The following is a 27,423-nucleotide window of genomic DNA, read 5'->3' on the forward strand; positions in this document are numbered from 1 at the left end:
TCTCTCTCTCTCTAACCTAACCTGCTGTCTGTGTGACTAATCCACCTGCTTCCTAACACACCCCCCCCCTCCCTGGCTGGCCCTCCAAGCTGCCTTAAACATGAGGCAAGATATAGGCTAAGGGAGAGGGGTGGGAAGGAGGTGGAAGGGTGGTTGAGAGCCCCTCCTGGGGTCTCAGGTTTCTGGGAAGGCTGCTGTGTTTCGGCGTTACCTTTAAACTTGTATATTCCTGTATATAACTGTATATATATATTGTAACTATCTGCCTGTATCTTGTGCTAAGCTGTAAATAGAAAGCTTTATTCAATTTCCAGAGCTGCTGAGTCTAGTCTGGGTGATTTTGCAAAGAGCAGGGGGGGCAGGGAACACCCAAACTATCACACTTGTTTTTCTCAGCTATAATATGAAAGATTTATAAAGACAAAGGACACCATGCAGTTTGAATGACAAAAAAATGCAGTTGATTAAAATTAAATTCTCTGCCCTTAAAAATTGTAACTTGCACTACATGGGGCTGTACCTTATGACAGTTTTGGAATTCCAGCTAGTGGAGAGAGCTCCTGAAAAGTTATAGAGTATGTGATCATAAGTTTATGTTCATGCTCCTGCTGACCACACTTGTGAGACCACACCTCAAGTACTGTGTCCAGTTTTAGTCACCACAGTACAGGAGGGACATTGAGGTGCTGGAGAGGGTGCAGAGAAGGGCGATGAGGCTGGGGAGAGGTCTGGCACACATGACCTGTGAGGAGTGGCTGAGGGAGCTGGGGGTGTTTAGTCTGGAGAGGAGGAGGCTGAGAGGGGACCTTATTGCTCTGTACAACTACCTAAAAGGAGGTTGTAGTGAGGCTGGAGCTGGTCACTTCTCCCAAATTACTGATGATAGACAAGAGGAAATGGCCTCAAGTTGCATCAGGGGAGGTTTAGGTTGGATGTTGGGAGGAAGTTCTTTCCTGAGCAGGTGGTCATGCACTGGAACAGGCTGCCCAGGGAGGTGGTGGAGTTGGCATCCCTGGAGGTGTTTAAAAGGAGAGTGGATGTGGAGCTTCAGGCTATGGTCTGGTGATGAAGTATGCTGGGATGAAGGTTGGACTGGATGATCCTGGTAGTCCTTTCCAACCATAGCAATTCACAGAGATTAGATGTTGTGCTGAGAGATTTGGTTTAGTCAAGGACCTGTCAGTGTGAAACTAATGATTGGAGTAGATGATCTTGAAGGTCCTTTCCAATCTAAGAAAGTCTGTGGTAAGGAGAGCAGTAGCCTGTGCTCTGCCTACCTGAACAACTATGCACAGAGCAGCAACTGTCACCAGCAAAAGGCCATTTCCCTGATTTAAATACAGGGGGAAAAGGGCAAACACTTTTAAAAGAATGACCCTTAATCCTCATCCTACGTAGCTGAGTCTTGTTGCACATCTCAACATGGCAGAACAAAACGAACAACTTTGTGAGCAGCAACTTGTCTCTGTGCTAAGTGCCAGAAGCATTAAGTGAAAATGAACTACAAAAATATCTAGAAATATTGTATCCAGCATTCAACCCTTCTTCAGTGTTCCACATGTATTTACTTCTCTGTTTCTCATTTCATTTTTCTGTTCAGAACTGATCTTGGCTTACACTTTGAAGTAGCAAGGATCAACCTCTGGTGAGAAAGAAAAATGACACACTTCTTGACAGTCTTCATAGGGGCATGAATTACTGAAGCCTTCCTGCGGTGGTGCAGCTTTCCAGTTCACTTTTATTTATTGCTAAAATCCAGTGATGTGGGATCACAAATTCCCTTTTCCCTTCCTTCTTTCTTTCTAACATATGAGTAGTGTCAACATCTTGACCTAAGATATAGGTAAATCCTCTCCTCTAGTTAGCCATTGCTATTACATTTTCAGATGCAATTTAATTTGCATTCAAAAAGCAGTCTAGAATGATGTGTTGAGCACTGAATGAATCAGCTTTTAGAAGTGTTCACTGTACAAAAACCAATAACTTCTGCATACCATGTTGTGGGTTTGAAATGACAAATACTTCATTACTGCTCTTTTTTTAGGCTCAAGACAATTAGCAGTTGACTAGACTTAGAAAATTCTGAGTATTCACAGATGTCTTCCAGATGCCATTATTGAAACATCATGAAAGGATCAGAGTGGGATTCCAAATGCTCTCTGCAAACCAAACTTTTCACCTTGAACTCTGTATACAGCTAGGCCTGTATGGAGGAGACTGTAAGCAAATAAGACAATAAAGAAAAAATTCTTTACCCATCTTTGCACGTACTGCTGCACAGTCAGCTGCCAGAAAACCTGCCCAGCTAAGAAAATACAGATCTTGTATGTCACTGTGATATTTAGAGAAGTTCATGTTGTCACACGATGGGTATTGAACTGCATGATGCTGATTTGAAACACTGTGAAGCAGAGGTTAAGTAGGAACCCACTTGTATTAGCAAGCAATCACAGCAACTACCATTTACTTCTGTACTTCAGCAGCAAGCAGGAAGAAGGAATCTTTGTTACTACTCTGCAAGAGTGAAAGCAACACTCCTCTTCAAATATACCATGGAAGATAGTTTGAAGAAGTATCGGTGGTGTGCACCTCTGCTGAAAGGCAAATCCTGGAAATTCATGGTAACTGTCATAACTAAAGCTCATTTTAGTAGGGATGATATTCCACTGAGTAATATTGCATTGATTAGCTATGGGACAGCAATGTGCCCTTGTGGCCAAGAAGGCCAATGTGTTCCTGGGGTGTACTAGGAAGAGCATGTCCAGCAGATCAAGGGAGGATCTCTGCCCTGATGAGACCTCACATTGAATGCTGCATTCAGTTTTGGGCTCCCCAGTGTAAGACGGACAGGGATCTGCTGGAGGGCTACCAGGATGATTAGGGGACAGCAGGGCATGCCTTATGAGGAGAGGCTGAGGGACCTGGGACTGTTTACTCTGGAGAAGAGAAGACTGAGAGGGGATTTGATAAATGCTTATAAATATCTGAGGGCTGGGGGTCAGGAGTTGGGGGGACAGGCTCTGCTCACTTGCTCCCTGGGATAGGACAAGGAGCAATGGATCTAAGCTGCAGTGCAGAAGGTTCCACCTCAACACAAGGGGGAATTTCTTGACTGTAAGAGTCACAGAGCTGTGGAACAGGCTGCCCAGAGGGGTTGTGGAGTTTCCTTCTCTGCAGACTTTCAAGGCCTGTCTGGATGTGTTCCTCTGTGATCTGTACTAGATTGTGTGGTCCTGCTCTGTCAGGGGAGTTTGACTTGATGATCTTCTTGGGTCCCTTCCAACCCCTAACATCCTGTGATCCTGTAATATTTTATGACAATTAAGAGGAACTCAGTGCTTTATGAAGAACTTATTTTAATGCTAAAATTCAACCTCCAGGTTTATTTAGAACACTAGGAGAATCCTAAACAGAACAGGATACTGATTCCAAAAGCTGTAAGGTGGAAGGGGGGATGCTGAATGAACAGTTTCTTCACTAGAGAAATATTTGGTATTAGAATATAAAGCTTACTAGAAATAAAATCATGAGAATGTATATCTGGATTTGAAACTGAGGTTTCTATTTTCTCCTTACACAATGCAACATTGCCATAAAGAACTACAATGCAAGTAGAGATTCTTTTTTGTCAACTCAGCAGAAAAATCTATGCTCTCAATATTTCAATAAGCTTGACTTATTTTTAAACCTTATTGTGTGTAGGGCCAGTCTTTGAGAAGGCAGCAAGTGTGGGATGAGCTAAGTGTAATACCCACCCAATTTTAGCAAAAACTCTCAAAGGAAAGAAAGAGGAAATCAGGGTCTATGACTAGCTCTTGCCTTCTATATGTACAGTCCACTCTTCACAAGCAAAACAGACTCGAGGAGAAATGGGAATTACAAAAAATGATCCTAACCTTTAGTTGTGCAGACTATCAGCAACATGAAGGCAAATAAGATATGAGCAATCTGTTAATCATTCATGAGAGATTCTGCCTGCTAAGAAGTTATGTGTATCTTCTGCTAGGTGCATTTGTTAGACTGCTTAACTTTAATCAGAAGACAAGTATCAAGGCAAAGATTAGAATTTCAGATTTTTAGGAATATGGGAGTTTAGAGGAGAAATGGAAAAAAGAAAGCTGCTGTTTACAATAAAAGAACAGAATTGAGGAGAAGGGAGGATTTCAGGTGTTGGCCTCTGCAATATTATTCCTAATTTCTAGAATAACAAATTGTGTAAAAGCACAAGTATCAAAGTCTAGGTCTACCTTGTTACAGCAGGTCACACTAATTATGTTCCAGGCAAGGATTGCACCTGGGTGCTTGTCCATGTCCTTCCCTGATGACTTGTTTCCCTCACAGCTGAAGTGGTCTAACAGGTTGAGGGAAGCCATTCATCTACCGCGACAGTAAGTGGAGTGTCAAGGCACTGCTGTCCCTTATCTCACAGAGAGACTTGAGCTCAAACTCTTGCTGCCTTCAAGGAAAGAAGGCAGAGTTTGCCATGCTTCAGATGCTGCCCTGCATGCCTTACATTCCCTTTTTTTCCTCCCTTTTTTGCAGTCAGTGTGTTTCTGCCATATTTAAGGAAAATGAAGTTCATTCTATTGATTAAAATAATGACCCTTTCCCTAGTCCCTTTTCCCAGCGTAAACACTTATTAACTGTGCTGAGCTCTCCTGGAGTCCATGGGGCTAGTCACACAAATGAGGAGGAAGCGTGACTGAGCTGCAGTGCAATCCTAGCAGACACAGCTTTACGAGGCTTCAGGGTTTGCATGTGAAAAGCCCTGCCGATAAGACAGCATCCTTGCCACATGATTTATTTAGGACGAGGAATGAATAACATCTTGCTGTTGCTTATGGTGTAAGAGAGTTTGGGACATGATTTAGGGATTTGAGAGACAGTTCAGCAATCATAGTAGTGTTAGGTGGATGGTTGGACTTAGAGACCTTGAGAATCTTTTCCAACCTTAATGATTCTGTAAGTTCAAGACCCACCCCGAAGAGGCTGCTGCATGAAGTGACAGTGCACTTTCTCATTCCTGCCCCCACTCTGGGGCAGGCTCACCTCCTGCTACTTGTGGGACACTTTGCTGAACCAGTACAGCTCATTAGTTCAGGAAAAAGTAGTGCAAGCATACTTCAGCCAAATTGGTGAAGGAAAAGTACTGTGGGGCTGCAGGTGTGCCAGAGCTTGTGCAAGAGAGAGAGCATGAGAAAGGGGAAAGAGGATAGGGAGCAGCAGAAGCTGAGACAATAAAGAGGAACAGCAAAGCATGCAGACTGTTTGGGAACCACATCTTTCATGAAATTTGTGTGGTTACGTTGGTTCAGCTCCATCACTGCTCATTCACTACACTGCGATCTCCTGACTACGTTCAATTGGAAAATGCACTGCCAGTCAGGAATGCACTGGGAGCAGAGCCTGTGATCAGAGACCTGCAGTGTGGTTTAACTTTAACCATGTCATTAATAACATCCCAAACCCTGTTTACTTCCTCTGCATTTAGCTACCTGTCTCAGTAGCCCCTTGGAGAGCTCTCTTCCCTCAGTTATTCTGATCTTCACATGGCTGTATTTTAAACTGGACCTGAGAAATCAAGTGCTTAAAAGAGAGGAGAAAGGGAAAGAAAAAAACTTGGCTTTTAAAATAAAAATAACACCATGTCACTGGTCTGATTTACAGACAGGGAGAAAAAACACATGCACACACCCCAAAAGGACTCCAAACCTGGTGAACTGGCATAAATAACGGTAAGGGCTCAAATGGAGATGGAAATGTACAGCCACTTGCAGACAAGGAGGGATGCAGCTTACACATGATATGCTCCTGACAGAATAGGAGCAAGAAGCAACTACAGCCTTAATTCAAGCAGCAGATGAGACTTGTTAACAGCACAGACAGGTGGCAGATTAGATTGCTTGGGGGGGTTTCGGAATTCTTCTTTGGTGAAGGCTCCTAAGAATGCTTTAGACATGAACACTGTGCCACTTCATAGGTCTTGTGTATCAGTAAAGACTCCTTTCAGCAAAGGGATAAAGCCATAAAGCATAACCTACTTGGAACAAAAAAAAATCCAAAATACTTTAAACTTAAAAACCCACATTAAGTTACCTTTGGTTATGCCGAGTTTGTATTGTTAAACTGTAGAAACTCACAGTAATTCATCAGAAAGCTATTCTGTCTTAAAAAGGCACCTTTGCCAAGCTGACTGCACAGCACTTGTTAAATGTGACACTGGATGTTTACTTCATGGGACTTGGACCTGAAACACAGACTGCATTGAAAAGTCAGCCTGCTTCGGAAACTTCCAGAGGGCTATCCTTGGAAGATTCAAAATAACCACCATGGAGGAGGACAGAGTTAACAGCTCTCACTTGAGCAGCTGAGGGAACAGGAGGCATGCAGCCTGCAGGAGCCTCAGGGTCGAGCTCTTTGCTCTCAACAACTACCTGAAAGTAGATTGTAGCCAGGTGGGGTTGGTCAGAACAAAGGGACACAGCCTCAAGCTGTGCCAGGGCAGCTTTATGCTAGATGTTAGGAAGATGTGCGCTACAGAAAGAGTGATTGGCATTTGAATGGGCTGCCTGGGGGAGGTGGAGACACCATCCCTGGAGATGATCGAGAAACAATGGGACGAGGCACTTAGTGCCATGGTCTAGTTTATTAGAAAGGGTCGGGGGAGAGGTTGGACTCAATCTAACAGGTTTTATTGCAGCCTGCCTAACTCTGTGGTGCTGTGATTGCAATGCTTTGTGTAAACGTGTGCGAGCTAATTTGGACCAGCTCCACCTGTCCCAACTCTCTCACGAGAGGTTGCACGGCACAGGAGAGTCTCCTTTGGAAAATGCATCCTTGCACAGGGCAAGCATTTCTCCCAAGAACGAATCTTCAGGCGATCACTCCTGTTGAAACAAGAAATCCCACAGAAAAAAGCAGCTGATTAGAACACAAGCAAAAGTAAGGAAAGAGAGAAGAAAACAAGCCCATGGAAAGCTAACTGATTTCTTTGGTCTTCTGCCTACTCACTGACTACAAAAGTTAGGTGAAGCTCTAAACTTCACTTCGTCCACGTGAAACGTGAAGTTGCTAACGCTTCCCACCACAGAATGTTCCTCTGAACGGCGCAGTCACAGCTTTGGCTGCGAGGCTCAGAGCACTCACCTTAAGTACCTGCCGCAGGCTGCAAGGGCTCGGCAATTTCTCCTGCGTTCCTAGGACATACACTCGGGAGATAACAAAGCCGAAACCCCTCAAACCAAGGAAAAACCCACCCAAAATTACATCTCGGGGTCAGCTTGTCACTGCAGATTGCAGTCCTTAGCACTTAGGGCCCGTTTTACTCAATAGCGAGTAAACCAAGTTTTAACTCGATCACAAAACAAGACAGCTTTGGCTGCTCTGACACTGAACAGTGCCAGGAAGCTCCCAGTTTTACTCCCTTTTCCTCGCTCCGAGTTCTCCGAGGCTGCCTCCGCGGTAGGGCGACGCTTCTCCGGGCACCTCCTCCGGGCACTCTCTCCAGGCGCTCCGCAGACGTCTTCTGAGCCTTCGGACTGCGGGAGAACCCAGCAAAAACAAGCAGCCTGCCAAAAAGCTCACCCACCACCTTTAAGTGACTCTCGGAACGGCGCAAGTTGGAGCAAGGTTGACCTAACAGCCCTAACGAGCCGGGGGGCCAGCCAGGCCCCCCGGCCTTTGAAATCCTCCACCAGACACCCAGTGCACACCACAAGAAATGGGGACTCACCGGTGGCGATCGGAGGAGGATCCCTCTGCCCGCAATGGGCAAGCTTGGCGCTTACCTCCCCGGGGCCGAATATAAAGGGCAGCAGGCAGGCAGGGCAAAGTGGCCACACCTGGGGTGGGAGGAGATCCAAACAGGACTCAGGTGCTCCTTGTACAAGCTAAGGCATTCTGGTGAGACAGCTGCAGGGCTCTGGCTACCAAAAATGGACCCTTTGTCATTCTGAAAGAAACAGTAAGGTGCCAGGCAAGCACCAGCCGGCTCCAGCCGAGAACAGTGCTGCACACACCCCAAGCAGCCCTGCACACAGAAGTGGCTTTTTTGGGAATGGCAGCAGTGGATGGCAGCTCCCAGGGTGTGCCAGGACACAGGATCACACAGGATCACGCAGCCTGTTTTCCACAGACTCTTCCCGGGCAGAGGGGAGTGCCGCAAGCAGCTGAACAGTGCAGTTCTTTGCCCTCATGGCTTTGTTTTCACCCAGTATCCATGGTGCAACAGCTAAACTTTTGCTGCATCTCGTGGCGTGCTTTTGACTGTGTTTTTCCCTACTCAGATGCTCATTACCTTTTTGCTTGATCAATTCGCCAACCCTAACACCTTTTTCCCTCCATGTTTTGTGAGAAGCATTGGTTCCCTTTTACAGGTTGATAAGTGATATATATATTTGGAAGTTAAAATTTTAAATGCCCCCAGATTTCAGGAGTCCAGTCTGAGATGCAGAAAAACTGGATTATGTAGCAGTTCAAGTCTACTCAGCATTTTCTGCACCTGTAATTGTCAGGATTTCTGCAAATCTGGTACCAGGAAAATAAGGAATGCACGAGCAGAAATTGATCTTATTTATACCACTCTTACAACATCCCATAAAGATTCTATGAATTGATTATACTTCCAGAGTGCATTTACCATACAAACATGTTCTGTTCCAGTTCTGGAAATATTTGACTTATCACTAAGCACATTCCAACTCCCAAAGCAAAAAGCCAAAGCTCCTGCAGATCACAGTCCTCTCCTCTGCATTGTTCCAGAATATTCTGCATCACAGATCTGTCACTAGACCAGACAAGAAAGGAAACAAGAGATAAAATTTAAATGTAATATATTGGATCCTTCCAAAATGGATCTTCAGGCTGCAAAGAGATACTTGAGAGTATGCCAGCAGGGCTAAGGTACTCCGGATCCTCTTTTAAACGTTTCTTACTTGGACAAACTGTTACATGCATGAGAGAGTGAGAGTCCTGCACTGCTAGACAGCTGCTAGTAAAGTGACTTAAGATTGGCACGGGTCAGGAAAAACAGGTAAAGATTTCCATGTGGTTTCACAGCATTTGACAGCCACTTCAAACTCTTTCCCAGACTTCTCCATGTTATTCCCTAGACCAATTTGTCGGTTTTGAATGCAGTATTTTGGATGGACTGCATTTCTTTTTTGATCTGCAGGTGATTAACCTGTTGTGAGCAAGGCAAGAAACTATGGTGTCACAGTTTCTCAGAAATCTAGCAATAAATGAATGCTGAACTTGCATGGTTAATCATACTACAGGACTCATAGTACAGTGCACAGAAGTCCAATGATCTCTGCTGACCTATGCTGGGAAAACATTTCTTCTTGGTCCCATGAACAGTGTAGGAATAGGTACATGAACAAGACTGATCACAGGAAAGTGTCCTTTATGCTACCCTTAACTCATGGCCAGTAACAGCCAACATGCTACTCCAGTTGTAGCATATCTCTAAAACCTCAAAAAGAGATGACAATGAACCCCAAATATATGTGTTCCAGTTTCTCACCAGGGAAAATCTCCTTTTCATGCTGTGCAAGGCTAAACTTTTCCCTTACTTTTGTGTGGATCTGTGTGCATTTCTTTATCAAGTCTCAGGACCAGAGAAGAACACTTAAGTACTAACCTAGAAAAAAAAAATGCAGCCACAGCTTCCAAAGAAAAATATTTGGAGCCTAAATATTAGTCTACAGAAAGAGTTTTTAAACATAGTTTTAAAGAGTCACTGCAGTTATTACTTTTACAGTTGAAGCTATAGAATGCTGTAAGCCCTGACAAAGCAGATAAAAGGTTTTCTAAGGTCAGGGTCATTCTGAGAGCATTTTACACTGGAATATGACAAGCAAAATGTTTCTCTTGAGAAGGCAGCTTAAATCAGAGAAACTGTACTCTAGCAAGTGTACTTTACTGGAGCACACCTTTTCTCTTCCTATGATAAATACGTTATCTTGAGAGCCTGGCTGCACTTAACAGGTTTGGTGATAAGAGCTACATTGATAGAATTACACCAGCCACTCCTTTGTAGTACAGAAATAGATCACTCTGATAAAATAGCTTTCTCTGCAGGTACAGCTGAAAACAGCTCCTTGAACAGAATAACATATACTATCAAAATAATTTGTTTCTGACTTTTGAACAAGCACTTCTGCTTCATTACAGTTTTGCTTAAGGGTGTTTTATCTAGAGTGGCCAGAAACAGCACCTTTGAATGGACACTACTGCTGACAAAAGCTGAATGTTCTTGGCTTAACTGTTTCTTTACATGCTTTGAGGTGATTTTATGCCTATAGTTGTGTCAATGAGAGCATGCAGTGTCAGGGTTTTGGCTAATATACCTATGCCAGTAAAATCTGTAATGTAAATTTGGCCTTAGAACAATGTTCACTATCCCTCTTGACTGTGGGATTGAACTAACATATGCCCATTTACACTGGGTGACTATTTAAATTGTAGGTTGGACCAATATAAGCTTTTAGTGTGTACTACCTAATCTTAATGTCCCCTCTGCAGGGCAGAATTGCACTGATTTAACTTAAATTGGATTTCAGTCTGGCATATAGCTTTAACACAGGAGTGTAGTCCCAGAAATCAGCTGCTCTGATGTCCTTACACATAATCTTACTCTGCAGCATCCTCTGTCCATGTCAAGAAGCTTAGCCTCTTTATGAAGGGTAACCCTTATCAAACGCCTCACATTTATCATGAGGAAATGGAGCATGCATAAGGCACAGTTCCTGTGAAGTTGCTGCTGCCTGATAACATATTGCCTCCTGGTCACTTGCTAATATGTCATAGCTGATAGTTATACTGTGATAGACACCTGCATGGACATGAAAACATGTCTAAACACTTCATAGAAGTAGGGTAAAATACTCTATCCAAAGTTTTATGTGGCCTCTACCAGTACAGTTCAGTAGCAATCTATACAGCTTGATCCTAGACCTGCGTCTCCGTGTCACACGGAGTTTGCCTCCGTAGCTGCCTATGGACAGATCCTTTAATCTTCGAGCATGTGAACATGTTTTTTGACAGGGGATGACGTCTTCACCCTGAAGAGCTTCAAGCTGGTTAGACTCATGGAGCAGTTACCCTAAGACCTAGAAATCTACAGTATCCTAAATGAAGGTTAATATGGGTTTGGTTGCTATGGGGTGAAGTGGTTCACACGATGACCTCTGTGCCTGTATTCCTAAGTCCAAGGCTTTGTATCAGTGAAAAGGTGGTTTCATTTATAAATCTGGTCTCAGATGACCCCTAAAATACACTGGTAAGATGAATACAGCATCCACATACAGATTTTCACCTATTTAGCAAGGTCATTTTAATGCACCTTTTTGTTTGACACCTGTTCAACTTCCCTGTGTGGCCAAGGTTAGAGAAAGAAATGCAGGTGGTAGAAAGAATTTTCTCCTTTTTTGTTACTGTGTTCTCTTTTTGAAGAGATAAGTGGGAAGAAGGAATTTGCATTTTTATTTCAAGCAACAAACATGAATTTGCATTTTACCGAGAACTGCAGGTTTTTTTCTCAACGCTTAATAAAATATTGATATTAAAATAAACAATGAAGGCACTGAACAAACAAAAATGTTAATTAATGCCACTAAATGAGGAATTCAATTTTCTTTTCATACTTAGAACCCATTCAGATGCTGCCCACTGCTCATTTTGGATTCAGGAAAGTTTAGGTTTTTAACTGCTGCATCTAAACGAGAGACATAGTTTATACAACTGGAAACGAAAGCAAAATACATTAGCTCTCTGCTGTGATGAGCTAGAGCTTCAAAGGTCACATCTCAGCTGCAAAAAAATGACTGGAAAGAAAATCAGCACAGAAAAGAAGACCTAATAGGAGGATGAGCAATAGGCAAGGGTGGATCTAGGAAAGACTCATGGAGCTCTGAGGCAAAATTCTGACAGGAGAGAACACCATAGTTTGTTCTTGTTTTCCTTTCCTTCCAACGTGAATCACAGAATTAGAGGAGTTGGAATGGACCCCTGCCAGATTAGATGCACCTAGAGCATGGTGCAGTATTGGTTTTGGCTGGAGCTGGCTGGTGCTTGCTTGCAAGCTCACTGTTTCTTTAATAATGACAAAGGGTCCACTTTTTCTAGACTTATACCAGCTGGTAATGAGCATCTGAGTAGGGAAAAACACAGTCACGAGATGCAGCAAAAGTTTAGCTGTTGCACCATGGATACTGGGTGAAAACAAAGCCATGAGGGCAAAGAACTGCACTGTTCAGCTGCTTGCGGCACTCCCCTCTGCCCGGGAAGAGTCTGTGGAAAACAGGCGGCGTGATCCTGTGTGATCCTGTGTCCTGGCACACCCTGGGAGCTGCCATCCACTGCTGCCATTCCCAAAAAAGCCACTTCTGTGTGCAGGGCTGCTTGGGGTGTGTGCAGCACTGTTCTCGGCTGGAGCCGGCTGGTGCTTGCCTGGCACCTTACTGTTTCTTTCAGAATGACAAAGGGTCCATTTTTGGTAGCCAGAGCCCTGCAGCTGTCTCACCAGAATGCCTTAGCTTGTACAAGGAGCACCTGAGTCCTGTTTGGATCTCCTCCCACCCCAGGTGTGGCCACTTTTCCCTGCCTGCCTGCTGCCCTTTATATTCGGCCCCGGGGAGGCAAGCGCCAAGCTTGCCCATTGCGGGCAGAGGGATCCTCCTCCGATCGCCACCGGTGAGTCCCCATTTCTTGTGGTGTGCACTGGGTGTCTGGTGGAGGATTTCAAAGGCCGGGGGGCCTGGCTGGCCCCCCGGCTCGTTAGGGCTGTTAGGTCAACCTTGCTCCAACTTGCGCCGTTCCGAGAGTCACTTAAAGGTGGTGGGTGAGCTTTTTGGCAGGCTGCTTGTTTTTGCTGGCTTCTCCCGCAGTCCGAAGGCTCAGAAGACGTCTGCGGAGCGCCTGGAGAGAGTGCCCGGAGGAGGTGCCCGGAGAAGCGTCGCCCTACCGCGGAGGCAGCCTCGGAGAACTCGGAGCGAGGAAAAGGGAGTAAAACAGGGAGCTTCCTGGCACTGTTCAGTGTCAGAGCAGCCAAAGCTGTCTTGTTTTGTGATCGAGTTAAAACTTGGTTTACTCGCTATTGAGTAAAACACTCCCTAAGCACTAAGGACTGCAATCTGCAGTGACAAGCTGACCCCGAGATGTAATTTTGGGTGGGTTTTTCCTTGGTTTGAGGGGTTTTGGCTTTTTTATCTCCCGAGTGTATGCCCTAGGAACGCAGGGGAAATTGGCGAGCCCTTGCAGCCTGCGGCAGGTGCTTAAGGTGAGTGCTCTGAGCCTCGCAGCCAAAGCTGTGACTGCGCCGTTCAGAGGAACATTCTGTGGTGGGAAGCGTTAGCAACTTCACGTCTGATGTGGACGAAGTGAAGTTTAGAGCTTCACCTAATTTTTGTAGTCGGTGAGTAGGCAGAAGACCAAAGAAATCAGTTAGCTTTCCATGGACTTGTTTTCTTGTCTCTCTTCTTACTTTTGCTTGTGTTCTAATCAGCTGCTTTTTTCTGTGGGATTTCTTGTTTCAACAGGAGTGATCGCCTGAAGATTCGTTCTTTGGAGAAATGCTTGCCCTGTGCAAGGATGCATTTTCCAAAGGAGACTCTCCTGTGCCGTGCAACCTCTCGTGAGAGAGTTGGGACAGGTGGAGCTGGTCCAAATTAGCTCTCACACGTTTACACAAAGCATTGCAATCACAGAACCACAGAGTTAGCCAGGCTGCAATAAAACCTGTTAGATTGAGTCCAGCCTCTCACCCGACACTTTCTAATAAACTAGACCATGGCACTAAGTGCCTCGTCCCATTGTTTCTTGATCATCTCCAGGGATGGTGTCTCCACCTCCCCCAGGCAGCCCATTCCAAATGCCAATCACTCTTTCGGTAGAGCACATCTTCCTAAAATCTAGCATAAAGCTGCCCTGGCACAGCTTGAGGCTGTGTCCCTTTGTTCTGACCAACCCCACCTGGCTACAATCTCCTTTCAGGTAGTTGTTGAGAGCAAAGAGCTCGACCCTGAGGCTCCTGCAGGCTGCATACCCCCTGCTCCCTCAGCTGCTCCTGTGGGAGTTGTTAACTCTGTCCTCCTCCATTGTGGTTATTTTGACTCTTTCAAGGATAGCCCTCTGGAAGTTTCCGAAGCAGGCTGACTTTTCAATGCAGTCTGTGTTTCAGGTCCAAGTCCCATGAAGTAAACATCCAGTGTCACATTTAACAAGTGCTGTACAGTCAGCTTGGCAAAGGTGCCTTTTTAAGACAGAATAGCTTTCTGATGAGTTACTGTGAGTTTCTACAGTTTAACAATACCAAAGGTAACTTAATGTAGGTATTTAAGTTTAAAATATTTTGGAGTATTTTTTTTGTTTTGAGTATCTTATGCTTTATGGCTTTATCCCTTTGCTGAAAGGAATCTTTCCAGAGACACAAGACCTATGAAGTGGTACAGTGTTTTAGCACACTTTTGCTATTTCACACAAAGTTGCTCAGATTTTGAACAAACTAACACTGTGCCATGTAGATATGGATTAGTACTGAGAGTACTTCAGAGCACCACACCTGCTGGTGGAATACAAGACTGTGGCACTCTGACTCCCAAGCTCATTAAGCTATGCGCATCTTCATAGTTTCATGTCAAAGCATTCTTAGGAACCTTCACTGAAGAAGACTTCTGAACCCATGCAATGTAACCACACAAATATAATGAAAGATCTGTTTCCCAAACAGTCTGCATGCTCTGCTGTTCCTCTTTATTGTCTCAGCTTCTGCTGCTCCCTATCCTCTTTCCCCTTTCTCATTCTCTCCCTCTTGCACAAGCTCTGGCACACCTGCAGCCCCACAGTACTTTTCCTTCACCAATTTGGCTGAAATATGCTTGCACTACTTTTTCCTGAACTAATGAGCTGTACTGGTTCAGCAAAGTGTCCCACAAGTAGCAGGAGGTGAGCCTGCCCCAGAGTGGGGGCAGGAATGAGAAAGTGCACTGTCACAAATTATGCAACATGGATGGTATATTTTCCTGCACAGCTGAAGATGCCAAAGTGGCATCAGAGCCAGGAAAGTGCACAATGCCACAAGGAGCTATTATTCTCGGTCTCAAACATAAGACACCAATACTCCTTTTTCCTTTAAACCCATTTAAACACCTTGTGTGTTATCCACACAAAGGCTTTGGAATGGATAGCAGAGAAAAATAGGGTCTGTAGTTTAAGTGGCTTCTTGTTTCAGCTGTGTTGCTGGAGTAGATTAAAATGCAACTTCATCTGTGTCAGCAGGGGCACAACAAGCAGGGCTACGAAACCTGCTTCTGCAACATGAAGTTGTCTGAGGTGTGGACTGGGACTAGCAGTGGTGGCTACTTAATTTCTGTGGTATGGGCTGCTACTGAGAGCAACACTCACTCATCCCATTAAGAGTGGGAACCTCACGGGGTGTATTTTAACACTGCATTATATACTTCCAAGTATTGAAGCTGAAATCTATAGAAAGTTGTTAGGGATCAACCCAGTGTCTTTGTCAGTTAATAAATAACCACTAAGTTGTGAGGACATGACTGGCTTATTTAGAACCTGATCTTTCCTCCTATTCTCTGAAAGTCATTAATAGGAATTTTGGATAGGCAACAATGCAGGATTTGGTCTGTAATACTCGGGCATAATGGGAATATTAAAAGGTTACTCCAGACATGTAATACTCTTGACTGCAAAATCCTGTAGCTAGAAGTACTTGGAAAACATTTTGACTGGAGCAAATTTACTACTTACAGCCAATGATTTATTTCATGCCCTAATGCATTAAAAGGTCAGTAGCCTAAATTTATCTTAGCACTTTGCAACAGGTTATGGCTTCCACAATGCATTCATACATCAGCTACCTTTAGATGCTAATGTTCAGTCCAACATCCAAATTCTTCAGGGCAATGGGAATTCCTTTAGATTTGAACTTGGCATTTTTTCCCCCTCCTGTTTCAACCTACACATAAAATCACCTTGCAGCAAGATGTCATAGTCTAACATTTTGGGCTTGTTTTCAGCTACTCCTAACAGCTTTTAATTTAGAAAGTCTGTCTCTGACTGCCTGTCTGGTTTCAACTGTTTCCCTAGCCAACAGAGAAATTCATTTCAGCTGAAGGTCACTGCAAGCTGCTGAGATGTGGAAGCACACCAGTTTTTCATTCATGCAGCAATCTAATGCTGTGGTAGCATTAAGTTAAACAGAAGCAGGCATGTGTGTATGGCTTCTGCTATCAGCAATTACCAAATTTAGTATAATGCAAAACAAGTTATGCCATCAGTGAATGAGCAAATGGCAATAAACTACCCTTTTTGACCCTAACACTTTCTTCAAGTCACTAGAAATGAATCCTTTCGTGACAGTAGTTTGCACACTCATAATTATTTGTGTACATCACTCAAGTCATCTCCCTATGGAAGTGGCTCTTCCAACTAGTTGCAATAAGTCAGTAAGCTGCATAGATGCAAGCTATCACATAAAAATACAGTGACTATCGGTTGGAGGAGGGCAGCCATTAACTGTTTAAGGGACCTGGATGTAGTCCAACATTGTTTCTATGGCCACCAAAAAGGAAATGTTCACTCTGGTCAGCAATGTGCTCTTTAAAACTGGGTCATCATATGTCTCCAATGCCCATGTTGTTTGGCATCAATACATACAGGGCTCACACACTGCTAAAAGGCAAACTTCTCTAGTACACTTTTGAGCTGAACAGCTTTCAAGTTGGTCTGCCCTCAAGGTTTCAGAAGTCCTTTAAACTGAAGTTGTTTACAAATTTCTTAAGACTCAAAATCAAAACTATGAGAGCAGAGAGTCTGCCCAAATAGACAATTCCTTGACAGCTCCCCTGGATGTTTTACTGAAGTAGCAAAATAATGTTCAATAATGACCAAGAATCTGTAAGGCTCCACAAATGATAATCATGTTAAATTCAGACAAACTCTAGAGTCTGTATGATAGATACTCTATTTAAAATGAATACTGCTGTGTGGAGTTTTTCTTTCATTTGAAGGAGAAAACAAGGAAGGAGTTGGTTTCCTTGACCTTCCATTTTTTCCAGTTGAGTATGCCATTTGAAGTTGCATTTTTGAGTGAATTTGGAGGGGTTTTAAGGACTTCTTGGATTTTCTGCTGCAGTGGTGGGGAAAACCATTAACTAGATGTGAGAATGACATAACGTAGGCACAACACTGCAAGCTTCCTCACAAGAGCCTGCCAGAAGGCATAAAATGGGTCTATCAACACCTCTGCAGTTTTGCTTGTGCTGCCTTGGGAAGTGTTGCAAATTATGCCTGAGACTCTGATAGTTTTGTCCTGCAGATAAACACTTACTACAATCAAAATCAATTAGGTTAATTTTATTTGTGGTTTCAAGTCTAAACCAAGTGCGAATCTCAAGCAGTGAATAGCTAGCACATTGCATGCAGTCCAAAATGGAAAACCTTGGTTGTTAATTACTGATAGGAGGTAAAGAAGGGTGGCTTCTTTCACACAAACTTCCTCATGTTAATTCCTTATGTAAAACAGCAGCTAATTAAGTGTTAGATAAATATTAGAATAACTAAATATTGTTTGCATTTGAATTTCAGGCAGAGGAACCTAGAGTGAGCTTCCACATCTGAACACTGGCATTAATGTATTTATAGAGTAAATATTTAAGGAAAAAAAATGAGGCTTTTATGGGGGGTTGATCTGTCAGAGCAACCATATTATGGATGCATTATTTGCTGTAAAGAGCTAATTAAATAATTCACCAGTGAAACTGGTCTGGTCTTCACCCAACAGTAAGGTCACCTTTATTATCTCACTAAAGTTCTGAAATAGAATAGGAAGCCCAACTGTACATAATAGCTTCAGGTCAGATAAGTTTCAGAGCATGAGCTAAATTTGCTCAAGTATACCAAACTCAGAAGAACAAATCTAGATCATTCTTTTAGCTTTTTCCACATAGGACTTCCTTTTTGGTGTAACACTGAGGGAATGAGGACGGTTTGCTCTTTCACTTCCAATGGAGTGAGCTAGCTATGGCTGAGGTCCTTGAACTTCCAGAAGAAAGCAATTGTTTCTGATCCTCCAAGAGGGAAGCTTCTTGGCCATGGGCACTGAAATATTATTTTAGAAAATGAAAGTTATTCAAAGAGGGATTTTGAAGTTCTGCTGCCTCAGGCACAGAGATGTTCTGTAGAGTTGAGTTGTGGGTATATATTGGACAAGAAATTATCTGAAACAGCACTATTTTACCTAACCTACACAGCTAGGATGCACACAGTGGATGATTGGCTAAGTACCTGTAGATTTTAACTCACTGTTGGGCTCACTTTGGTGTCCATACTCTGTGTTTCATATGATTATGCATGCTGGAGCAGTGGCTGTAACGGCAGCATTTTACAAGCCTTTCTGCTCGCGTTTTGGATAGCTTGAATTGCTGCCCAAACATGAAGCAAATCCAAAGCAAGGAGCAAGCATGCCTTTCAGCAACTTGTGATGGTTTGGGTCTTACCCACCTTCCCCCCCCCCCCCCCCCCCCCCTTAAGAAAATCACCCACACTAGACTCAGCAGCTGGGAATTAAAGAATGAAGCTTTGTATTTACAGCTCACCACAAGATACAAGCAAGTATTTACAATATATACAGCTATATATTGAAATACACAAGTTGAAAAGTAATACAGAAACACAACAGCCCACTCAGAAACCAGAGTCCCCAGGAGGGGCTCTCACCCACCTTCTACCTCCTTTCCACCCCTTTACCTTATCTCAGACTTTGCCTTATGTTCAAGGTGAGTTTGGAGAATCACCGGGGGGGGTTAGGAAGCAGAAGGATTAGTTACACAGACAGCAAGTTAGAGAGAGAAGAGAGGCAGCCAGAGCCAGAGAGTAACTCTGTTATCTATGTTTGTGTCCTTGTTTTTGTACTTCTCTGCAAGCCTATGAGTGAAGTAGACATCACCACTGCTTCCTTTTCTCAGCCTATACTGTATTTCCTCTCAGTAAAATATCCCAGCTAGGCTCAAACTAGCACACAACCTCACTGTTGTATGACAAGGGATAAAAGAAGGGGAACTGACACAGACCTAACCAGCTATTCCATTTCTGTGTGTGCAAAACTTTCAGTGATACCTTCATATCTTTTCAGAAAAGAATTGAGACAATTTTAAGTAATCTCTTAGTGGAGATCTTCATGTCAGTGTGGACAGCTGATTGCCATCAAGTAGAAGAGCAATTGCAGTAGTCAGAACAAATTCAGCACTGATATAGTTCTACATCCAGCTTAATCAGTGTCTGTTCTGTCCTGTGAAGATATTTCATCCTCACTTTCTCTATCATCTTCTCTCTCAAAGAGAGCAGTACGAATGAGTATCTGATTCACTGGGATTTCCAGCTAAGTGATTGCCTGAAGTGCTGGTTCAGAAATCTAACTCAGAGGACCTGTTGGTAGATGGCTCTCCCTCCTCCACTGACTTTAGGCTTGCTGATGACTGAAATTAGCCTGTGTTTACACATCCCAAAATGACCAACTGCATGTGAGACTGGTGGTTCTTACACATATTTTGAATGTATCATGTTTATGAAGTGCTAACCAAAGGAAAAAGAAGTAGCCCACAACTCAACTGTGAAGCATACCCTGCAGAGCCACCCAAAAGCCCTGTTTTTTGTTCTGTGTTTTTCAGCTCTGACCAAAGGTTCTGCTCCCACCATGCAGTCAACAGCACAATTCATACAACTGCTTCCTGATTCATTGAAGAAAAAATCATCTTAGTTCAGACTAGCATCTTAAACTGTTAAAATAGCCTGGAAACTTGTGAGGGACCTCTCCCACACCATTCATCAAGGCAGTGACAAAGATGGAGCAGTGAGCATTGCATACTTTTCACTCCTACCCCAGGAAGAACTTTGCTGCTGTCTCTTTTCCTTCTGGCCTAAATGTTCCAGCACCAGACAGTATAAAGAAAAAAAAACAATCCCAAGATTCTATCTGAACTTTTACCTCATACTATCTTCTATTCACCATATCTTGCTCAGCAAGAAGCAAGAAAAATCAGAAAGCTCTCCCTTCTAGTGATTTATTCTCATTACAGTTTGGTCTCCTGGCTAATTGAACAGCCCCAGGTGCCAGACAGAATCTTGTTTGCAGTAACTTATCTTGTTTTGGTCAGTTCCTCAGCTCTTCTAGCCAACAGCAACACAGCAGATACTTCTTTTTATTGCTGTTCTACAGTATAACAAAATTAGAGGTAATTAAACCTTCCATTTGAATTAGTATAAGTGGCATGGCATGTCTCTAATTCCTGCCATTTGCAGTGCTTAAAGAAGCCTTCGATATCTGCAGGAACTTGCTTCTCTCTTTGGACTTTGCTTTGCAACAGTAATGGTGTGGATTATACTATTTGCCCTAGATGACACCACACTTGACAGTTATCAGTGATGCTATGTGATTAGAGTGTAATACTTTCTCATGATGTGCTGCTGCCCATGAAAGAATTCATTTCAAGGTAAAAAGAACAGGGGCAGCAAGTTCTGAGGAATCTCCAGGATAATGCATGCGGTGTGATGCTGGTTATGTATTAGATGTCCCCTGAAGCAACTTTGCCATGTTTAGCAATAAGAACAAATACCATTAGAGGCTTTGCAGAATCATAGAACCAACCAGGTTGGAAGAGACATCCAAGATCATCCAGGCCAACTCAGCCCTGTCCAATCAACCATGATCAGTGAGCACTCAAGAGACCAGTACAGAATGGCTGCATAGCAGAAGAGATGCTCAAAGAAAGGTCAAATGGACTTGCTGCAAAGACAATGTGGGGAAGTTTTTATGTGGTCACTTAAGAAAAGGTGGTTGGTCAGAGGTGGTTTGTAATGCTACCAGAAAGCAAGAATATAAGGGCTGATTTTTCCAGAGGGCAGAAGGCCTTGACTAGATTTATAAGGGTTTGCTGGAAAAACTTGTGTGGTTATGTTGGTAAATCCTAACCAGGGAGGTGGAGCAACAGCAAAGGAGTTTCATTCTGGGAACAGAATGAACTGTACTTGCCAAACGGCGGCTTTGTTGCTGTTGGTTTAGAAGCATTTCTACATCCAGAGAGTTGCTATCATACTTATGTCAGTCAGGATGATGAAAATATCTCACCCCTTTCCAGCCCAGCTATGTCAGCAAATCGTTTTAAGGGCAAACAGGGTCTAAGTAAAGAAACTGTTGAAGCCTTTTTTATGAAGGGATGTTTGTTTCAATGAGACATGCTGGGAGTTATTTCAGCTTTGTTGTATTAGATTTTGGTTGCACAATATCATTAAAAATACTGTTTTGGATTTTAAGCTATTCCTACAACTGCCCTGCTTTATCCTGTCACTCCTTCCCACTCCCTCCATAATAATGTGCTGCCTCTGAAGGTAGGGTTCGTACATGGGGAAAAGACCCAAATAACAGTGTTCAGCATTGGCCAAGAAAGCCAGTCACATTCAGGGATACACAAAAAGAAGCATGGACAGCAGGTCAAGGGAGATGATTCTGCCCCTCTGCTTCACTCTTGTGAGATCCCATCTGGAGCAGAGCACTCAGCTTTGGGCTCCTCAGCACAGGAAAGAAATAGACCTATTAAAGTGGTTCCTGAGGAGGACTATAAAAATGGTCAGAGGGCTAGAAAACATCTCCTGTGAAGAGAGGCTGAGAGTGTTGGGGTTATTTAGTCTGGCAAAGAAAAGACTCCAGGGATACCTTATAGTGCCCTTTTGTTACTTCAAAGTGACTTACAAAAAAGACAGAGAAAGAATTTTAACCAAGGCTTGCAGTGACAAGGCAAGGCACAACAGGTTTAAATCAAAGGAGGATAAGGAAGTATTGGATACAAGGAAGGCATTTCTTGACACTGAAACAGGCTGCCCACAGAAGCTGTGGATGCCTCATCCCTGGAACTACTCAAGGTCAGAATAGATGGGGATTTAAGCTATCTAATCTAGTGAAAAATGTCCCTTGCCTATGGTAGGGGCCTTGGATTGCATCTTTCAAGGTTTTGTCCAACCAAACCAGAGAGAAGAAACATATTGAGGCTTGCTTGATAAAAACTCACTTGTGTACCAACTCTGTACAGAAGTGGATGTCATTAATTAATTCCAATCATTAAACTGTGATTCCTAATTTGAGTAAATGTAAACACAACAAGAGGTTCACATCTGATCTAGTCCTCATGGAGATGTTTGTATGGCAGCTTTCATCTGTTCCTATAGCAGACATTTGAAATGGGGCAAATGAATCATGCTCTAAACCTGTCTCTTTCTTTTCTTCAACTATCAAGGCCATTTAATTCATGTACTGCAGATGTTGAAAATTAGGGGAAATTCATTCCAGTCCTCCTATATTGCTACCAGAAGATAAAAGACAACAAGAAATGGAAAGAGACTTGCTCATGGAAAGTGAGAAGGTAGCCTGTGCAGGCTTCATAAATCTATCTGTGAGAGCTAAACCTCTGTACATAATCATAATTACCTATAACTATGGAGAACAACATCCTGTGTCTTTACTCACTTGCTTATTCATGATGGAAGGCAGGCAGACAGGAAGAATTGTCTTTGCTCACTGAGCAACCATGCTTATAAGGCCTCTGGTTGAACCTGGTACAATTCTTTGCCCATAACACTGTTGCAGAGCACGTGTGATCAGTGTTCCAAATTCCACAAAATTTACAAAGAGCACAGAAGTATTGATTTTTCAGACAAAAAATAATAAAAAGCAAAGATCTGGGGGGGGGGTGTGGGGTGCAGAAAATCACACATGAAGCTTTTGCCATCTATTTACCTAAGCAGCTATAAGCAGCTTTCCAATTATCTGCAGCTCAAAGTGTAGGACTGAGAATGTAAATTTATACTTTGCACCAAAACAATGCTCCCACCTTGGCTCTAACCATCTTCCCAGTAGATTTTTATAGGCTGACATTCTAAATGATGCATCTTTCAGAGAAGAAAAGAAGATTACAAAGAAAAGGAGAGAATATTGACAGGGAAAGCAGTTGAGCTCATGTTTTCAGGACATTTGACCAAGTTTTTATGTGTTTGTATCACTGAGGGTCCTATAAAATCGTGTTTGATATCAACATAGCAACAGTGTCCTCTCAGCAACTTAGGGGCTTAAGTGGACATAAAATATGCTGGTCCAACCTCAGTAGAGCAGAACTGCAGCTTTAATTTAAGGATTGCTAATTTTCATAGGAAAACAAATTCATATTTTTGTTAGCAAAAAAAATAATCTTATCAGAAATGATTCATTGTAGATCTAATTCTCAGTCATGATCTTACTGCTGAGTTCAGTGAGGAGCAACGTAAGAGTTGGTTGTGATGCTTTATATAATATGGTCCAGCTCTTTGTAGCTTTACTTTTTAGCTGAAGGCATGTAAATAACTACTTGACAATCACTATGCAACACAAACTAGACAACCAGCAATAGAACAAGGGGACACAGTCTCAAGTTCTGCCAGGGGAGGTCTAGGCTGGATGTTAGGAGGAAGTTGTTGGCAGAGAATGGGCTGCCCAGCGAGGTGGTGGAGTTACTGTCCCTGGAGGTGTTCAAGAAAAGGCTGGATGAGGCACTTAGTGCCATGGTCTAGTTGAATGAATAGGGCTGGATGTTAGAGCTTGGACTGGATGATCTTGGAGGTCTCTTCCAACCTGATTGATTCTATGATTCTATGATTCTAAGTGAAAATGGGTTTACATTCTAAAACGGAATCATTCGATTTTTATTACCGTTGGTTTGGTTTGTTTTTTTTTAGGATCTTATAAATCATCCCTGACCACTTTACAAAACTTTTATTTTTTGGTGTTCCTAGGCATCAACCAAGCAAACTCATTCTGGCTTCTTAAAGCCAAGCTGTGCTCTTTCCTTTTCACACACCATCAACAGTAATAAAGATTCTGAAGGCAAAATTAAACCCTGAGATAACGCTGGGCCACCCTACTGTCATCTTTAGATTAGCCTGCAATGGAATTACATAGAAGTAATTGACTGGAACTTAAGTAAATAATTCTATCAGGGTAGAAAAAAGATAGACTCAGCTCACTCCATGTTACCTAACTTAGTCTACAGTACTACCAGAATTAAAATAAGCCTAGTTTTTAACTCTTAATATGGTTTTTGTTTAACTATTAAGGCTTCCTTATTGGACTACCATTAAGTTCATTTGTATTCAACCACACCAAAACAATTTCTACAAGAATTTAATGTTACAGAAGTAAGAAAAGCATCTATTCATCCATGTTTCCATGATGTATAATGAGCTTGAAGGTTCATTATGAAGCTTCCATTCTTTTGGCTAAGTATTGTGATAAAGAGAAATCAACAATCGATTTTGTGTCAAGATAAAATGAGTCTAAATTATCAATTCTTCCAGAAATGCCCTCAAATAAGCCAATAAAGGGGGGAAAAAAGTCCATTCCAAACAACTCAGTGCTGGGAAAATATGGATTTGCCAATTTTTCACATTTTCACATAGAAAAGGGAGGAAAAACTACAGTTTTCTGGAATTCTACAAAACATTGCTCTACGTGAGACGAAGTTATTGACAGCTTCAGTGCTGAAGAGCACAGGCTACAGTTCACACTCCCTCCACTCTTCTCTACAAAAAGAAATCTGTGCAATCAGCACCGTGAAGTGTGTGTGATGAACCCAGTCAAACCCAGCGGCTGAACTGCAGATTTCCATATAAGAAAGGATGGAAGACACAAAGCCTAAGGAGGTAGGAAGCTATAATCTCTTTGACACAAGTAGCTTGTGCATGGCATTAAGGGTAAGGACACAAAAGAAAGCAAGGATCCCTGCAGAGCTTATATAACCTCATCTTCAAAGTCATTGAACCTGTACACCTCCCATTTATTTTAACAGAGCCACACTACTACAAGCAAAGCCACAGGTTGAGGATGATGCTTAATTCCATGTTCTCAATACACTGTCCACAACCCAGTCCCATTGCTTTTCTCTGTCTCTCTCTGTCTAGGCCAGTTCCACTGAAATTAGCACCTCTCTGGCTTTTAGGAAGTCCAAAGGCACAATAAGTGTAGCTTTTAAAAAGGAAAAAAAATATATCACATGCTGGCAAGGCAGTTGTGTACTTCTGTGCACTGCACATTTTGTTGCTGAAGCTTTCAGCAGGTACACAGGGGTACTAATTAAAAAAGATAGAGAAGAAAATAAAAGAAGATTACACAGAGATGTTTAATTCCAAAGGGCTATGCAAGGCAGAAGAGAGTGAGAGATGGTTTTGTTTCTTCCCCAACTAGTCTCTTCAGTTTTGCACTTCACACCTTGTTGCAGACTCTCCTGATAAAATATTGTGTTTGTGGGCTCTCCAAAGTCATTAGGATATATTCAATGAGCATAGTATAATGACCACTTCATAAAATTAGCTACTGAGCCAAGCACAATTTATTCTGTAATGGCAGAGGAAACATTCATCTAATCCTTTAATAACCTTGATATCTGTGTATAATAAAACACACAGAAAACAAACTGATAACTCCCATGTATTTTTAATAATAGCCAGCAAAAAAAAAGCTCCAGGAGTTGACAATTAGAGAAATTTGAGAAATTAAGTGAAAATACAGATGTGTCAAAGATGTGTTTGGGCATAAACTCTGCAAACAATCAGCACCAAGCAGCAGTCACATACACACAGTCACTGCCCCTAGGCATCCAAGGCAGGCATTGGAAAGAGATGTCAAAAGGTATTGAAAGCTTATTTAAGTCATTGTTTTTGTGTGAACAAACTACAGACTTCTTCAGTAATGAACATAATCACTTCTGACTTTCAGGCTGGCACCTTGGTCACAAAACTATCCTCTTCCCTTAATATTTTGGTTAGCTGTTGACAGCTTCAGATTCAAGTGTCAAAAAACTGCTTTATGCATTTGGAAAGAACAAAAGGCACTCTCTCCACTCACACAATCCATATCTGAGTGGAGACATCCATGTGTAGGTTGTGTAGGAGTTGATTTCCTATTTCTTTTGGAATGTTTGAGATGCTACACAGTACTGAAAAAAACCCAAACAAACAACAAACCAAAAAACAAACCCAAGCAACCAACCAACAAACAAAAAAAAAAACCCCAAAGAAAAAACCCCAACAACCCAAAGAACAACAACCAAAAGACCCCAAACCAACCAAACGAAAACCAACAAAACCCAACCACCCCCCAGAAAAGACCCCAAACAACTGAGGGGTGATGTTTCTTTGGGGGAGATGTGGATCATTAGCAAACAAGCTGTTGCCTCACAGGGGAGTGACCTGAGAGAGACAGCAGCCCCCAGCCCCTGCTGAGTTCCTTTGGTGCAGGCAGCCTCACACTGTGACAAATTATCGCTCTATGAATAACATCATTAAGCAAACTCAGAGGGAAAAAAACAAATTGCCCTTCAGAAAGCAGCTATTTGGCTAAAAGAAGCATGATAGTACCACTGCATGAGAGTCTGTGCATTCAGTGGGAGAAGTTCTCTTACTAAACCCTCCAGGACATAGCTACTTAAAATTAGGATGAACTTAGGCAATGTGTTTAACTTTGTCTAATATTTTACAATGCTCTGTAAGATACTCTGTCACAGCTAAATCCCAAAGAGGACATAACAAAAGCACATACACTTGTGTTTGCTTCAGATTAAGCACTTTCATAATGCATTTGTGGACAGCATAAATGTCTCTTCCAACGTTCAGTTATTCAGACTGATAGACAATATTCTGCTGCTGTTACTGACTGCATAATGCAGCACAGCGATCACAGCTATCATTAAAGCAACTTGCACAATCATTACAGTTAAAAGGAGAATGGGAATTAGTCTTAGGAAACTTTCAAAATTGGAGACATCTCTTTTTTTGTTTGTTTAACATCTTCAGAGGACATGAGCCTGTAGTGCTTCCTTTGTGATAGCAAAGTAGTTTCATGTAGAGACTCAGGACATGAAAAACTGGTGGGTTTTTCTAGTTTCAGATAATTATTTCCTGCTGGTAATTAATATATCCATTTTTCACTTCATGCTTTCAAGTGCTTTAGAAGTTGGGGCACTTGTAATGGAAGGCACAAGAGTGAATTTAGCCCATAAAAGTTTTGGAGAGTGATACTTTTCTTCAGAGTTTCTTTGGAAGTGTTTCTGCTAGTGTTGATTTTAAAAAGACTGTTTGAACTGAGTTGGTGTTTCAGTGCTATAGACTGATAGTTGTGCCACCTGAAAATCTTGGCTGTCCCTCGTTTCCTCTTCTGGTCTGAAAAAGAGAGCCCACAACTCTTGTCATTCACCTCTGCATCAAGTGTGAAGAACTAAAAACGAAAGAAGAACCACTCAGACCTCTAAATGAGGTTAGATAGCAAGTGTGTAAGAGAAGGCTCTAACCATTACAGCTCATTTCCTATACATGATGGTAACATATGACCCA

The 27,423-nt window shown here is 42.6% G+C and overlaps 1 protein-coding gene and 2 long non-coding RNA genes across 8 annotated transcripts in view; 1 reads left to right on the forward strand and 2 right to left on the reverse strand.

The window, feature by feature from the left end:
* LOC135189635 (uncharacterized) overlaps positions 1 to 7,768 on the reverse strand; it is a 932,873-nt gene extending 925,105 nt beyond the window's left edge. Inside the window, exon 1 of the long non-coding RNA XR_010308179.1 lies at positions 7,733 to 7,768. This is a non-coding gene — a long non-coding RNA (uncharacterized LOC135189635). The remainder of the gene's footprint in view (positions 1 to 7,732) is intronic.
* The window catches only part of HS3ST5 (heparan sulfate-glucosamine 3-sulfotransferase 5), a 201,647-nt gene that overhangs the window by 149,630 nt on the left and 24,594 nt on the right, over positions 1 to 27,423 (reverse strand). The window lies entirely within an intron of this gene.
* LOC135189587 (uncharacterized) lies at positions 12,616 to 13,798 on the forward strand. The gene is made up of 3 exons (XR_010308158.1): positions 12,616 to 12,693; positions 12,888 to 13,279; positions 13,539 to 13,798. It is a non-coding gene; the product is annotated as an uncharacterized LOC135189587 (long non-coding RNA).

This window comes from Pogoniulus pusillus, chromosome 33, assembly GCF_015220805.1.
Source record: "Pogoniulus pusillus isolate bPogPus1 chromosome 33, bPogPus1.pri, whole genome shotgun sequence".
Lineage (NCBI taxonomy): Eukaryota > Metazoa > Chordata > Aves > Piciformes > Lybiidae > Pogoniulus > Pogoniulus pusillus.